This window comes from Triturus cristatus, chromosome 11 (genome assembly GCF_964204655.1).
Source record: "Triturus cristatus chromosome 11, aTriCri1.1, whole genome shotgun sequence".
NCBI classification, from domain to species: domain Eukaryota; kingdom Metazoa; phylum Chordata; class Amphibia; order Caudata; family Salamandridae; genus Triturus; species Triturus cristatus.
The window spans coordinates 405,978,161-405,993,973 of record NC_140594.1 but is presented as its reverse complement, the minus strand read 5'-3'; the positions used below and the strand labels follow the sequence as shown (position 1 = coordinate 405,993,973).

Below are 15,813 nucleotides of genomic sequence, written 5' to 3'. Positions count from 1 at the left end.
TGTATATGTTTATATATGTATGTATGTATATATATACACATACATATATATAAATGCATATATACATATGTGCATATGTGTGCGCGTAGAGAGGTAGAGGTAGAGAGTAGAGAGTAGAGAGTAGCAGAGAGAGAGGCAAAGAGAGACGTAGAGCGAGAGGTAGCGCGAGAGGTAGAGAGTAGAGCGTGAGTAGTAGAGAGTAGAGAGTAGTGAGTAGTAGAGAGTGAGTAGCAGAGAGTGAGTAGTATAGAGTGAGTAGTAGAGAGTAGTATTGAGTGAGTAGTAGAGAGTGAGTAGTAGAGAGTGAGTGAAGAGTGAGTAGAGAGTAGTAGAGAGTAGTAGAGAGTGAGTAGTAGAGAGTAGTAGAGAGTAGTAGAGAGTGAGTAGTAGAGAGTGAGTAGAGAGTAGTAGAGAGAGAGTAGTAGAGAATGAGTAGAAAGTAGAGTAGCAGAGAGTAGTAGAGAGTGAGTAGTAGAAAGTGAGTAGTAGAGAGTGAGTAGTAGAGAGTAGTAGAGAGTGAGTAGAGATAGGAGAGAGTAGGAGAGAGTAGTAGAGAGTGAGTAGTAGAGAGAGAGTAGTACAGAGTGAGTAGTAGAGAGTGAGTAGTAGAGAGTAGCAGAGAGTGAGTAGTAGAGAGTGAGTAGCAGAGAGTAGCAGAGAGTGAGTAGAGAGTAGTAGAGAGTAGTAAAGTAGTAGAGAGTAGTAAAGAGTGAGTAGTAGAGAGTAGTAGAGAGTGAGTAGTAGAGATTGAGTACTAGAGAGTAGCAGAGAGTAGTAGAGAGTAGTAGAGAGTGAGTAGTAGAGAGTGATTAGTAGAGAGTGAGTAGTAGAGAGTAGTAGAGTGAGTAGAGAGTAGTAGAGTGAGTAGTAGAGAGTAGTAGAATGAGTAGAGAGTAGTAGAGTGATTAGTAGAAAGTAGTAGAGAGTAGTAGAGAGTAGTAGAGTGAGTAGTAGAGAGTAGTAGTAGAGTGAGTAATAGAGAGTGAGTAGTAGAGAGGAGTAGGGTAGTAGAGTAGTAGAGAGTGACAGTGTCTCACGCACACAGTGCCTCACACACACACAGTGACACACACACACAGTGGCACACACACACAGTGGCACACACACACACACAGTGTGTCACGTCTCACACACACAGAGTCACACACACACAGTCTCACACACACACAGTCTCACACACAGTGTCTCACACACACACAGTCTCACACACAGTGTCTCACACACATAGTCACACACACACAGTTACACACACACAGTCTCTCACACACACAGTCTCTCACACACAGTCTCACACACACACAGTGTCACACACACACAGTCTCACACACAGTGTCACACACACAGTGCCACACACACAGTGTCACACACACACACACACAGTGTCTCACACAAACAGTATCACAGTCACACACACACACACAGTATCACAGTCTCACACACACAGTATCACAGTTTCACATACACACACAGTATCACACACACAGTGTCCTTCACACACACAGTGTCTCACACACACAGTGTCTCACACACACACAGTATCACACACACACACAGTGTCTCACACGCACACAGTCTCACACAGTCTCACACACACACAGTATCACAGTCTCACACACACACAGTATCACACACAGTGTCTCACACACAGTGTCTCACACACACAGTATCACACATACACAGTGTCTCACACACACACAGTGTCTCACACACACACACACACACAGTGTCTCACACACAGTGTCACACACACACCACACAGTGTCTCACACACACAGTGTCTCACACACACACAGTGCCTCACACACAGTGTCACACACAGTCTCACACACACACAGTCTCACACACAGTATCACAGTCTCACACACAGTCACACACAGTGTCTCACACACACAGTGTCTCACACACACAGTGTCTCACACACACACACACACAGTCTCACACACAGTGTCTCACACAGAGTCTCACACACACACAGTATCACAGTCTCACACACACAGTATCACAGTCTCACACACACACAGTGTCTCTCACACACAGTGTCTCTCACACACACAGTGTCACACACACACACAGTATCACAGTCTCACACACACACAGAATCACACACACATAATGTCTCACACAGGGTCTCTCACACACACAGTGTCACACACACACAGTATCACAGTCTCACACACACACAGAATCACACACACATAATGTCTCACACAGGGTCTCTCACACACACACAGTGGTGGTTTACAAAACAGGGTATCCGTAGTGCATCATTACTCCATCCTCTGCCCCAAGGGTGTCCTTTCCAAGAAACACCAACCATAAAACGCCCCACTGTCACCGCGATGTAGGAAACGGTGCTTTCCCAGCCCTACCAGCCTTTCAGGAACTGCCCGGGCTCTGGATACTTTTCAAAGGCAGTAGCCTGAAAATAAATCGTCCATATTTTATTGGGTCTGCCTTAAGAGAGGCGTCGTCACCAAGACCGATTGCTATCAATTCTTGACACACTTTGCTTTGGCTGAGCCAAGAAGTATATGACGCTCACCTGCTGCTATGGGCTGCTTGGTGTAACATTCTGCCCTCTAGCCAGTGCTTCTACTGCAATCCAAGAGGGACTATTTCGCACCCCAAAACTACTTTGAACCGTAACACATGAACTTATTTAGCTCAGAAATGGTTTGTATGCAGAAAGCAAACATTTTTTCCACTCTAGAAGACGTGTTTAAATGTTTTAGTAAGGACTCAAATTGCAGAACGGTTAGCTTTTCCAGGATTCAGTAGCTAGGAGCCGGATTGTTATTAATTCACTAGCTTAGAGTTAAACTTTCACTCATCAGGAATAAACTCGTTAAAAGGAGTCAAGGTTTACTTTGTGTTCCACACCTTATTTCCTCATTCCACGGCAGGCCTGTTATGCACACAGAGGCGTGCCTCACCTCTCAGCTGATCTCACGCACCTGCCTATACTCACTCTCTGGGAGGGCTCCGAGCCCTACGCCTAGCCCACCTCCAGTTGATCTCACTCACTTGTCTATACCCACGTTAGTTAGAAGGCCCACCGAGCCCTACACCTGGGGAGGGGATTTGGGGGGGTCCTGTGCACATCTCAGCGGATCTCACTCACCTGCCTTCACTCCCTCACTCTCACCAGGAGGTCTTAAAGTCCTACACGTGGGGGTCTAACAGATACATCTCTGCACGGCCTCGCCATCTCTGGGAGTCTATGAGCCCTCGACCGCCAGCCCCTCACTCCCCCCACCTACATATTCGAGTCACACTCTGTTTGCCTTCGCCCTCCCTGAGACCACAGCGCCCTACTCACACGAGATCTCTAGTAGGCACATACCCTCGGCCTCAGCCTCACTCTCGAGAAATCACACTTATGATCACAGAAGTGCCTCACACTCGTGGGTGCCGCTCACCTCCCATCCCCCAATCTGCACCAGGCACGCATCCCTTTGATGGGCCTCCCAGCCTACTCTACCTCACAGAGGTGCTATAATTCACTCTTTCCCTAGGAGGCGTCACGGCGCTTAACCTGGCGCACAACAAAATCTATTTTCATTTTTAGTCAAATTCCACGTTTTTAAGCACAGAGCTTTACACGTATGATTTGTATTATGACTGAATAATGTTTACTGAACTGAAGTGCAGAGCTCTGGGCAGCCCCAGCCAGTTGAGGCAAACCCCTGTGACTGATTGTAAAACACGACGAGTTCAGGTGCACCCGCCCTCTCCAATCCTTAAATGAGAAGTGAGAGCATTTTCAACTTCCATGCCATGACATTTGAATGTCTGTCCCACGCGACATGAAGAATAAAGTGACGTTTGTCCGATCTGCACTGTACCGTACCTCATGAGTGCACACCCGTAGCCTGACAGCATTAGCGGATCAGATAGCTCAGCGGGTCCCATAGGCACGATCACCGAGAAAGAATACTCCTCTTCTCATTTTTGGGAGATAAAACCAAACACTAGCCGGCCGACTGTCAAGGCTTATTTTGTTTTGACATTATTTTTGAAAAATGTTATTGTTGCGGGAGCTGCTGGCCCCGCCAGCATAAAGACAAACAAACATTGCTAAATGCATTGTATATGCCTCTGCCGCAGCAGTAGACTTCCGAGTGACCCTGGCAGACACTAAAGCACACAAGCGGGGTCCCGAAAGTGAAAGGAGGACCGCGCTGCAAGCATTAGGATCTCTTATCTTTATGGGGCCATGTGTTTGAAACACATGGCCCCATAAAGATAAAAAACCTTTTACTTCAGCCGGAAAGCGGATGAGTCTGTCCAAGTGGGCCAGCCGAAAAATGGAAAAGTCCACGTCACAAAGTGCTCTTTCCCAATGGCTGGCCACCGTTTAGCATAAACGGTGACGCCGGCCAATGGGAAAGAGAGGCGGGGCTTGAAGCCCTTTACAGAATTCCCTCTAAATCATTAAATCTCGCCAGCGAGACTGCGCATGTGCGCAGCCCACGCCAGCCGAGACCTAAAAAATGGAGTGACGAAGTCTAACCAATAAAATGTTGACCATCAACGGCTTAAAACAGGGGTGCGTCCTGGCTCCTTGTCTATTTAACATCTACACAGCTGATTTAGAGAACACCCTTGGCTCAATACAAGGACACCCTCCAAAATTGGGTACTGTCCCAGTAACAAGCCTTCAATACACTGACGACATCATCCTACTCTCCCAAACGCCTCGAAGCTTACAGCAGCTGATCAACCAACTAGCAGAATACACTTTGTCCGCTAAATTAGTAATCAAGCTCCAAAAATCGAAGGTCGTGTGCTTTTCCAGTACCCACAAAAAGCACCCTAAATTCACCTTGACGATAAACAACAACATCTTGTCCCAGGTGGATACATATAAATACCTGGGGGTACTACTAGACCGCCATCTCAATTACAAGCAACACCTTGACCTATGGCAAGTAAAAGCAAAACAACTGCTATTTGCATTTAAAACCCTGCAGAGAAAAACGTAGCAATTGTTCAACAAATCACCTACTAAAGGTCGTAGCAGCAAAATTCTTGCCATCCATTTCGTACGGATCAGAACTGTTACATACTAAGGACTCAACTCTTTTAAACACTACACAAACCAGCCTTTTCAAAAACTATTCTCAATTCCACTTCATATTACTCAAACTCAGATAAGATTGGAATTCGGACTAAAAAAACAGATACCAACAAGACAAGGAGTCCTGGTCAAATATTACTGGAGGATAACTCTTTTGCCCATCTTTGTTGGCAAGAGGTTGAAAAGCAATCCAGGTTGAGCAAGTCAGTATATCCAGTCTTAAAACAATCCCTTTCAGCATTAAAGCGAGAGGATGCTTGACTCACAATATCGGCCTATTCCGAGTTCAAACAAATAGCCAATAAAGCCATCAAGCGACAATCCCTGTTTATAGATAAAGCCTCCTTGGCCCTCAAATCACACTCATGGGCGGTGATGCCATCTTACAAATTTATGAAACCCCAATCGTACCTGTTAGAACATTTATCAAAACAGAATAAGTGGAATCTGACCCTATTGAGACTGGGATCCTACCCATCCAAAGACCTTACTCCAAAATGGAAACAGACCTGGCCGACAAAAGGAATGCCGCCTTTGCGGTCATGGAGATGAGTCATTACTCCACCTGTTATGCATCTGTCCGGTGTTACTAAACATTCGGAAAACACTCTCAAGACCAACATTGAGGAGAGAACAAATAAGGACTTGCAGAGCGGCCGTTATAAAATGCCTAGGAGGCTTGACTGTCCAATTGGCATGCAAGGCAGTCAAATTCTTGAACCTAGCGGCAATGGAACTAGAATAGAGCAATAGATGAACTGTACTCGACTTTGCAGAATCGCCGCGTTCACTTAATTTAAATTCTGTAGCTCATATGACCATAGCACTAGCACTTTATACAACCCGGGAAAAAATGCATGCTTGTGTACAGTTTAAACCATATCAGTCAGAAGTTTGCTTTCCTTGCAGGACTGGACAGTATATTCTGGAATAGAAACAGTCTCTACATTATTTTATTATTTATTCAAATGAGTTTATTGTCATTTTAAACCAGCACAATTGTTTGATATTCATGTATTCAGGTGGTTCGTCCCACCACAATTTTTTTATATTCATGTATTCAGGTGGTTCGTCCCACCCTTTTATGATTTTAAAGAAATCGAATAAAAGTATTTAATCTGATTTGTATCAGAGTAATTTGCCGACACCCAGAGTCTTTCAGCAGCGCCTGCACGCTGTCTGCAATCTGCTCTAAGCAGCAACTGCAGCAGGTGAGGGGGGAGTTCTTATTTTCACTTCCAGCTGACCCCTGCACAAATGCCTCACTTAAAAGGCCATCAGCCCTCTTCCGTTGGAGAGTCATCCTGGCTGGGAGCTATCTGGAGGATAACATCTAGATGCCAAGACAAAGGAGAGAAACAAAGGCACTCATCTTGTTATTTTTCACAAGTGCTAAAGAAAAACTATGATTTGGAGGCGTCTGCTCGAATTTATTTAACCCCTGTATGCATTGTAATAATGTCGAGTGTAGCTGTATGAGTAATTACAATAATAACATTTAAATAACACTAATTTATATTATTTGATTTATTTTGTAGCGCCACCCATCCCCATGCACGCTATCAAATAATTTTTACATCGCAAACATGAATTCTACAGAGGCAATGAAGAACAGAAGTGTATAAATGAATATACTCAAAATATTACAATGGGTGTTACAGTGTGTAGGAATCACATATCGTCCTTACTGGTGGGCATTATATCTTAACAGTGCTTGGTCACAAGAAATACACAGTCAGGATTTAAAACGTAACAAAGTAGTTGGGGGTGTCTGGACCAATAATAGTGTTTTACTACCCGAACCACCCTTTCAACAACCTTAGACAACTAACGAAAGATGTTCTGACAAAAAAACTCTGTAACAAAAGCTGAGCTACCTACATAAATTATAAATGTGTGACCTGCATGTTACACGTTGTGCTTTGCAGATAACAAGCACACTGACTCTCTTTGCTACCGTGACCGGAAAAAACACAGATCTCTACAACAAGCGCATTAACCACTAGAGTGCTAATTATCCTGTGAAAATTACAAAGCACACATAGATCTCTGTAGCAGGTGCCTTAACCCCATATTTTTTGTATTTATTTTTTTATTTTAAATGAAGCCTGTAACCAGTTAAGACATCACATTTACTGTTACAATTGTCCTTGTTGTCAATTTCTTTGAAGCAGTTTTTTTAAAAAGAAATGCATAAGTTTACTGTCAGGATCCCTTTTTCATGACTTCGCCCCTCGTGACCCCCAATGTATATGATCCCGGGGTGAATGTTGTCCAATCCCCGCACTGGTCACCAGGCATGAAGCGAGCACAGCGCTCACCGGGCCATGTTGTCTTCTAGCGCTTTCTCACCTCGGTCATCTGAAACGCTGAGGGGACGAGAGATATTTGAAACTACGGCATATTGTGGCCTCCTATTGTCCGCATTTCACTCGTGTTTACCTTTCGCGCTCATAAAGGTCGGTTTCATGAACCCCTTTATAATCCCTCCTTTCTGATGTTTTCTATCCCCCTCTTATCTTCCAGTCACCACGACCTTCTTTACGTTTCACGTCCATCTCGTCTCTTCTCTCTCCTTCTTTCGCTGATCCGCTTTCCTTCCCTCTCAGACCAATCCTTCCATCTCTCTCTCAGTCCATTTTCGTCTCTCTGCTCTCCTTCATTTGCCCTTCTCTTTTCTGGTCGCATTTCCTATTTCTTCACCCGCTTCTCTTTCTTTCTCCCCCTCCCCTTCTTACTTTTCCTCACCACTCTTCTTCTTTTCCTCCTTTATTTCCCTCACCCTTCCATTTCTCGCTCTCCCTCCACTTCCCTCCTTTCTCCTCTTCCGTTCCCTCATTCTGGTTCTTAAAGCCCCTTTCCCTCGCCCTCTTCTCCTCTAGTTTGCATTTCCCCTCATCCCTCGGTTCCTTCTCTCATCTCCCCACCCCTCCTCAGTCTCTCTCTCTTTCCTTCTCTTCTCCTCTCCCTCTTTCCGCCGTCTTCTTCTCAGTCCCCCCTCCCGCCTTCTCGCCTGCCCCCCCTTCCCTCGCCACAGTGATTATGAGCCGGAGGCTTCGGCTGTTAGCTCTGAGCCCAGCAGCCCCTGCTCCTCTGCCTGCACGGGAGAGAGGGGCTGAGGGAAGCGGCTGAGGGCAGGCGGGAACCAGGGCTGCTGCGTCTGCAGAGGAGCCGCGGAAGCAACAGGTACAGACCCTCACAGGGACGGGGACTAGCCCCCCACACTACCCCCGCCAGCACAGGGGAACACGTCTATCCCAGGAGAGGTGCCCGCGACCCTACCCCAGCAGGAGACCCCCCACTTAACCCTCTAACCCGCCCTCCAACCGAACCCCCAACAGGTACCAGGGAGATGCCTCCGCGGAGCCGGGCCCTCTCTCCTACGGGAGACACCATTGGAATCCAGCGGCAGCACAGCGGGAGAGCCGGCACCCATCCCTGCTGCAGACTCCCAGCAGCTGACTGCACCCACCCCAGCAGGATCCCAAAAGACACACCCGCGTCTTGATCGCAGCCATAGATGCCCGGCGCGCAGCAGCTCCCCACTCCGCCCGCCCTGTGACCCTCAACAAGCAGCAGCACCACAGCGCAGCAGGAGACCCCAAGCACGTACCAGTACCTCACTCTCGTAGGTGACAATAGTCACAAGACCCCCCAGCAATTATCTGCACCCCGCCGCAGTATGAAACCTGTAGCAGAAGCCTGCACCCCGCACCTCGCCCTAGCAGAAGAGCCCACAACAGGTGCCAGCACCACACCCAAGAGGCAGCCTCAGCAGCGGCTAGCAGTACCCTACTGCAGCTGACGGAAGCATCTCACTCAGAGGCACAGACACCCGCCCAGCAGATGCATACCTCAGTCTGCCCCCTCTATAGGGAAATGACACCCAAATGTCCCAGAGGGTGCTCGTGCTCCCCGTACAGACGGTTCTACCCCAGTGAGAGCACTCCAGACAAGTACACCCCTAACTCGGGCAGGTACATCTCTCAGCACTCCTACAGAGGCAGCCCGGCGGGACTACCTAGCCACCTCTACAGAAGCAGCTCAAAAGGAATACATAGCTACCCTTACAGATGCAGCCGGCAGGAGTACCTCCCTACCCCTACAGAAGCGGGCCAGTGTGAGTACTTCGCTGCCCCTACAGGAGCATCCCAGCGGGAGAACCTCGCTACTCCTTACAGTTGTGTGTTGTTTGCCTACTCCTTACGGGAGCAGCACAGAAGGAGTACATTGGCATTCCTACAGGAGCCGCCCAGCTGGAGTACCTCGCTACCCTTATAGAAGCAGCTACCCCTAGAAGCCCACGAGGAATACCTCGCTACCCCTACATTAGCATCCCTAGCTACGCTTACAGGATCAGCCCAAGGGGATCACCACACTATCCCTACAGAAACAGCCCAGCGGGAGTACGTAGATACCTCTACAGGAGCAGCCCAAGAAGATTACCTAGTTACCCCTACAGGTGCAAACCGACAGGAGTACCTCGCTACCCCTACAGAATCGGGCCAGTGTAAGTACTTCGCTGCCCCTACAGGAGCATCCCAGCGGGAGAACCTCGCTACCCCTACAGGAGCAACCCGTGGGAATACCTAGCTACGCTTGCAGGAGCAGCCCAAGGGGAGCACCTCACTACCCTAACAGGAGCAGCCGAGCAGGGGTACCTAGCTACTTCCACAGGAGCAGCCCAGCGGGAGTGCCTTGCTAGCCCTACAGGGGCAGCCCAAGAGGAATAGCTATCCGTACAGGTGCAACCCAGCAGGAGTTCCTCACAACCCTACAGAGGCGGCCCAGTGTGAGTGCTTTGCTACCCCTACAGGAGCATCCTAGAAGGAGAACCTCGCTACCCCCGCAGTAGCAGTAGCCCAGCAGGTGTACCTCGCTACCCCCACAGGAGCACCCCAGCGATAGAACCTCGCTACTCCAACAGGAGCCGCACGGGAGGAATACCTGGTATCCTTATAGGAGCAGCCCAGCCAGGGTACCTTGGGATCCCTACAGGAGCCGCCCAGCGGGAGTAATCCATTGCCCCTACTGGAGCAGGTTAGTAGGAGTACCTTGCCTCCTCTACAGGAGCAGTACAGCGGGAGTCCCTCGTTGCTCCTACAAGATCAGTCCAGGAGGAGATCTATCCCTTACACCGGCAGTGGTTTCACCCCTACTCAGACAGGAGTCCCCCACTATGGACACCACCAATACCCCAAATTGGCCCTTCACCCACGCCCCAACTGGAGCTTCCTCAGCCCAGGACCCCCTGACTTTTACAGCATCGTCGCGTGCTCCGCCGGAGTCCCTGCCAACAGGAGCCCCCCGACCCCCTCAAAGGAGCCTCTCGCCCACTCGCGTAACGAAACTTGAGGCCCCCCTGCAAGGTACGTGGAGGAGACCCCTCCTGAGTCAATCAGGAGCTCTCGAGACTGAGTATTGTGCTGAGCCCCCCCTTGTGTTTGCCCCCACCCACTGCCCCTTACCCCCACCAGGAACCTCTCTAACCCAGGACCCTCGTATTCCCGCAGGGGTTTCCACTGTAACCACAGGGACTCTCCACACAACAAGGGGGCATCCCTCTGTGTGTGTGTGGGAGGGGGGTAGGGCTCGAAGCACCCGCCTAACAAGCACCTCACCCCCACCTTCACTACACAGGGGCCAGTCGCGGCACTAGCCCGGTTCACCCTACCAGTGTCACTCTCGCCCATCCCCGAAGTAATACCCCTGCCCTACAAAAACACAACCCCTCGTTGCCCCCACACCGAACCGACCCCACCGTCTCCTGCGACGCAGCCACAGAGGCTGCCCGCGCCCTCTTCATATTTCCCCTGAAAGAGCTAACCTCCCCTACGGGGCTCTGTGTAGTAATGAGTATAGTTTGGTATGTGTAGAATGTAGAATCATTCCAGTCATGTAGAATTGAGAACCAGAACTACAGAGCGTTCTGTGTATATATATGTGACGGGACGTGTGACAGGGTGGCGGCCGTCAGACGGCGGGGCGGCTCACCTTGTGCAACAAGTTCAGATGGGGCTGATTAGGTTGGGTTTTAAGATCAAGGTGGGACATGGTGCAGTAGCTGGAACGGGGCACGTGGGGGCAGAAGGGTGGCTGTGTAGGGTGTAAATGACATGCGTGACAAGGAGCAGGGCGCGGCTTTAATTGCCATGGTATGGGGAGACTCCTGGCAGGGTGCAGTAGAGGAGGCAATAACGTAGGTGTAGAGAGGAGTAGGGTAGAATGCATAGGGGCAGGAAGGGGTTAGTGGCTTGGGTACACAGCAGAAACGTGTAGAGTGCAATTGAACGAGGTGAGATGTGCATGGTTTGTGCACAGGGAGGCAGGGCTTTAAGTGGGCCGGGTCTCACCGGTGCCGAGCACCGGCAGTTTTTTTTAAGGGGGCCACGAAACGGGTCTCTATCGGGCTCTGTGTTGTGCCCTGGCCTGGCACGGGCGGTCCGTTTTTCCCCAGACTGCAGTGACAGCAGGCACATAGATGTGCGTGTGCTCACACTGCTCACTTCTCACTAGTGGAGAAGTTACGGCATGACGTCATGCCAGGTGAGCGTTGTAGGGGAAGGGAAATCCTTTAAAGATAGTCGTTTTCTCTTTGGATTTCCCTTCTCTTTTGGAAACTCAGGAGCAGCAACATTGTTGTGGAGTCACCAGGGCTTTAAGTGGAAGCTTTTTCAATATTATATACAAGCCATAGCTGCTGCTTATTTATCTTATGCAACTAACAACCATTGACAAAGCCAATAGTCATGACTTGTTGTAGGTATGATGTTACTTGTTGTATCATATATCTGGATGCAATTACAGAAACAGCAAAGTACAAGTCGGGGGCCACGCTGCGCTAAGCACAGATTTTGAACTTACGTGTCTTAAGCCACGCCCTTAATTGTATTGGCCACGCCCCTTTGAGAGACCCACTTAAAGCCCTGAAGGGAGGGACATGCTGTGGCAGAGTGTAATGACAGGGTGTTGGTGGAACCGCACCCCAGCAGGCCCGCTGAACCCGCGAGAAAGGATGGATTGCTTTTGCTTCCAAATACATGGAGGGCGCACCCCGGAGGGAGGAGAGTCCTTCCCATGACAGGAGGACCCCTCAACCAAAGAGGGCGATGCTGTCTCCGATCACAGGAGAAAGCAGAACCCACTTCCTTGCTCAGAGGTTCCCCAAGACTAAGACAGAGGAAATCTGCTGTGTGTCACTCGATCACCGAAATCTGATATAAGAACTCCAAGACTGCTTCCTGTCCCCGGAGAACCCCAAATGTAAGGCGAGCGACGCTGCTCTCTATCACAGGAACACCACACATTTGCAAAGAGATGTTTGCGTATTCCCAGGGCTCTACATGGGTGGGGGGGAGGGGGGCAAGTGCATCATGCATGTACTCACCTAATTGAGCTGTGCCATTGGGGCGGGGCTACGAGGCGAATATTTAATGAGGTCAATGTTTTCTTGGCCTGCAGGCTGATCGAGGCATTTCTACAGTCTGTGACGTGTTGTTGCCCATGCACATATATAATATGATACATTTTCTCTTCTCTTTTTGAAATATGCAGATTGGCTCTGCACATATCATTAAAGTCAGTGTAGGGTGATGGGGGCCTGGCGTACTAAACACCACACTAGTGATGCAATCATGTGACGTCACAGGTAACGTCAGGCCCTTCATCACCTGCTTACAGTGTGTCTGGCCGGATAATCAAAGGCAAAGAGGGTCTCATTCAACAAGCAAAATCCCACACTCCCAAGAAACATAATCATTGTCACTTACACTACAACCTCCCCACGCACAGAACTGCTCACAACAAAAACCACCAATCATCCCAGCATGGCTTGGAGTCCAGTCACAAAACAGGACCCCGTGTGGAGACAAACTAGGACAGTAACCAAGGGGATAGGTAGCCTAGAGAGAAGGACGGTGGCGTGACACAGCCCCTTAAAATAACGCAGAGGAACAAAGCAAGGAAACACTTTCAGGATTAATTGTGGCGGAAGGAGCACCCACATTGTATTTCACTTCTCATCACAAACCACAGTTTTGCAGCAGAGCAAAAATGGAGTGAATGGAAGGAGGAATCATTGCTAAATATAAATAACTCGTTGATTATAATTGACTCTATGCATGTGATATAGGTGAGGGAAGTATAGCACACTCATTTACCCCATCCTGTGCAGTGGGCCTAAAACTCGCCCCAACTATAAGGATTGCAAATGGAGAGCGGTGTTTTATCTGGGTTGAGAGTCACAGAGGTGGTGAGGCTGATTTCCTAGTTGGAGATTAGACAGGTGTTTGAGCAAAGGAGGGACCCTGGGCAGACAGGGAGCAGGATGCTGTGTGATGCCCTGTGTGGGGCTAGAGGGCCATGTGGTTGACTGACAGCATGCGATGGGGGCTAGACCATGGAGGGAGTGTGGCCTATTACGAGAGGTGAAGGAGGCAGAGTGTAGGATTCAGAGACAGCCGAGGTGGGTTACAGAGGTGGTACAGGTATGGTGGTGAGAAATGCCCTGGTACCAGTGGAGTGTGCACTGGTGAGCTCCCTGGTATGAGGTGATGGGTTTGAACATATGCAGAACATATGGGGAGTGATGGAGAGGGTGATAAGGCACCCTTACTGCTAGAGACACGGGCCTAGCTAAGTAAGGAACAGAGCAAGCTGGGAGGAGAACACTGGTGTCATCATTATTGCAATTTTCCCTTCTAGGTATTCACTCCTTTAATTATATATGTTGTTTATTTAGGGATGAGTGCCAAATGAAAATGAACATTTATTCATGTCATTCTTCATTGCAACGTGATAATTAAGTTTGCCTGAATATATTAACGGGTTCTGCATGGATCGAATTCTCTTTTGCAGTGATTGTTTTTAAACAATGAACAAGGTTTGATAGAAGCTGATAACTTCCCTTCTTGTTTATTATTTTTAAAGAGTAGGCAAGGTTTCACAGAATGTAAGTGAAAGCAGTGCTGTCTTAACATATGGACAGGTTGAGCAGTTGCCCGGGGGCCCTCACGAGCATAGGGGCCCCATGCAGACCAGAATTTAACACTAATTTTCAGTTCAACATTTTTATTCCTGTGAGAGGTGGTGTAGGCAAGGCCCAGTGCACTTCTTTGCCCAGGGGCCTATACTACTGTTAAGACAGCCCTGAGTGAAAGGGGACCAGAGCCTTTCTGCTAATTGTTTATTCTGAAAATGTTAAAAAATGTTCAGATACATTATATATTATAAACTAAGAACATAGGGCCATATGTAGGTGGCCTAACATTTACCACTTCATAAATACCGAATTTTACCGATTCGGTGTTTATGAAGTGGTAAATGCTATGTAGGTAATCCATTGGTAATATTTACCGATTCGGAATGGGTCGGTAATTTAGAATCGGTATTTACCGATTCGGTAATGGTAACTGGCTTCCCATTGATTCCTATGGGCCAGGAGGCCCATAGGAATCAATGGGAAGCCAGTTACCATTACCGAATCGGTAAATACCGATTCGGTAATGGGAGGAGCACAATCAAGGGTGGCAGGGTGTCACAGTGACACCCTGTTGCACCCCTGATTCCTGCATGTGTGCACATGTGGCACACATACATGCCCTAAGGGCATGTATGTCTGCCACATTGCACACTTCTAAGTGCAAAAAAATGCTTTTTCACAGCCATTGGTCATTTACCACCAACTTTTAGTTGGTGGTAAATAACGAATCCCCACAAAAACCACACACTCCCCCTACATATCATTTCAGGATTCGGTATTTACCGAATCGGTAAAATTACCGAATCGGTAATTTTACCGATTCGGTAAATTACCGAATCCTGAAATGTGCCCCCTACATACCAAAAGCCTGAATACCGGTCGGTAACGGGATATTTACCAAAAATCGGCCGTCACCGACCGGTATTGGGCTTCCTACATATGGCCCATAGTGTGATAGGGTAGAGAGGAACTTTGTACCAGAGACTCAAGACAGCAGGGCGATACAGAGCCGCAATCACCTTTCTTCATTGAAGGCTACAGGAAGGCAGACCTCGCCCTGCCTCACAGTGAAGAATAACAGACACTGTTACTTTGCTGAACATTGGTTCTGTTGTTCAGAAGAGGTCTGCGGGTCTCTGAAACCTGAGGTGGGCTGCTTTTGGTGCTAAGTTTAGCTTCGTTAGATGAAAGTAAGGTGAAGTGGGAAATATCAGTGTTAATAAACCTTATGAAAAAAACACAATGTTACAATATTTATATTGTTCACCCTACTGATAGGTACCGTTGCCACTATTTTTCTTGTTTTTATAATAGTTCTGATTCACATTGCCTGCACTAGGATAGTGTTTTGATTTTAAATAAATATAGAAAATATATTCCTGTTTTCCTAGTGTTCTTGCAGTGTGACTTTCCATGAAAAAAGAGGGTTTGAGTTCCACTAATTAGCCCTGTGATATCTCACACGATCATTACCTAAAACACTTCTCATTCAAGTAATGCACAGTGAATTTGGGGTGGGGGTTGCAGCTTATCTGGCTTTCTATGTCAAGTTGGCACATTGACAAAGTCCTTGGTGCCAAGAGGTCTAGAAAGCATATTAGCTGGGCGTGTTCTGGACAGGAACCCAGAAAGGCATAAGAGGCCGTTCATGTAAGAAAAAGTGTGACATTTGGAAAGGATGTCTAGATGAGGCACTCAGACCTTTGGAGAGAAACAGTCAGTCAGATGAAGACGTGGGAGTCAGTGATTCGGG

The 15,813-nt window shown here is 48.2% G+C and overlaps 1 protein-coding gene across 1 annotated transcript in view; it reads left to right on the top strand.

Annotated features, from left to right (window-relative positions):
• The first annotated feature begins 8,161 nt into the window (after positions 1-8,161).
• Positions 8,162-15,813, top strand: part of LOC146784317 (melanin-concentrating hormone receptor 1-like) — a 267,323-nt gene continuing 259,671 nt past the window's right edge. The window contains exon 1 of the mRNA XM_085636023.1: positions 8,162-8,266. The gene's annotated coding sequence lies outside the window, so the exon portion shown is untranslated. The remainder of the gene's footprint in view (positions 8,267-15,813) is intronic.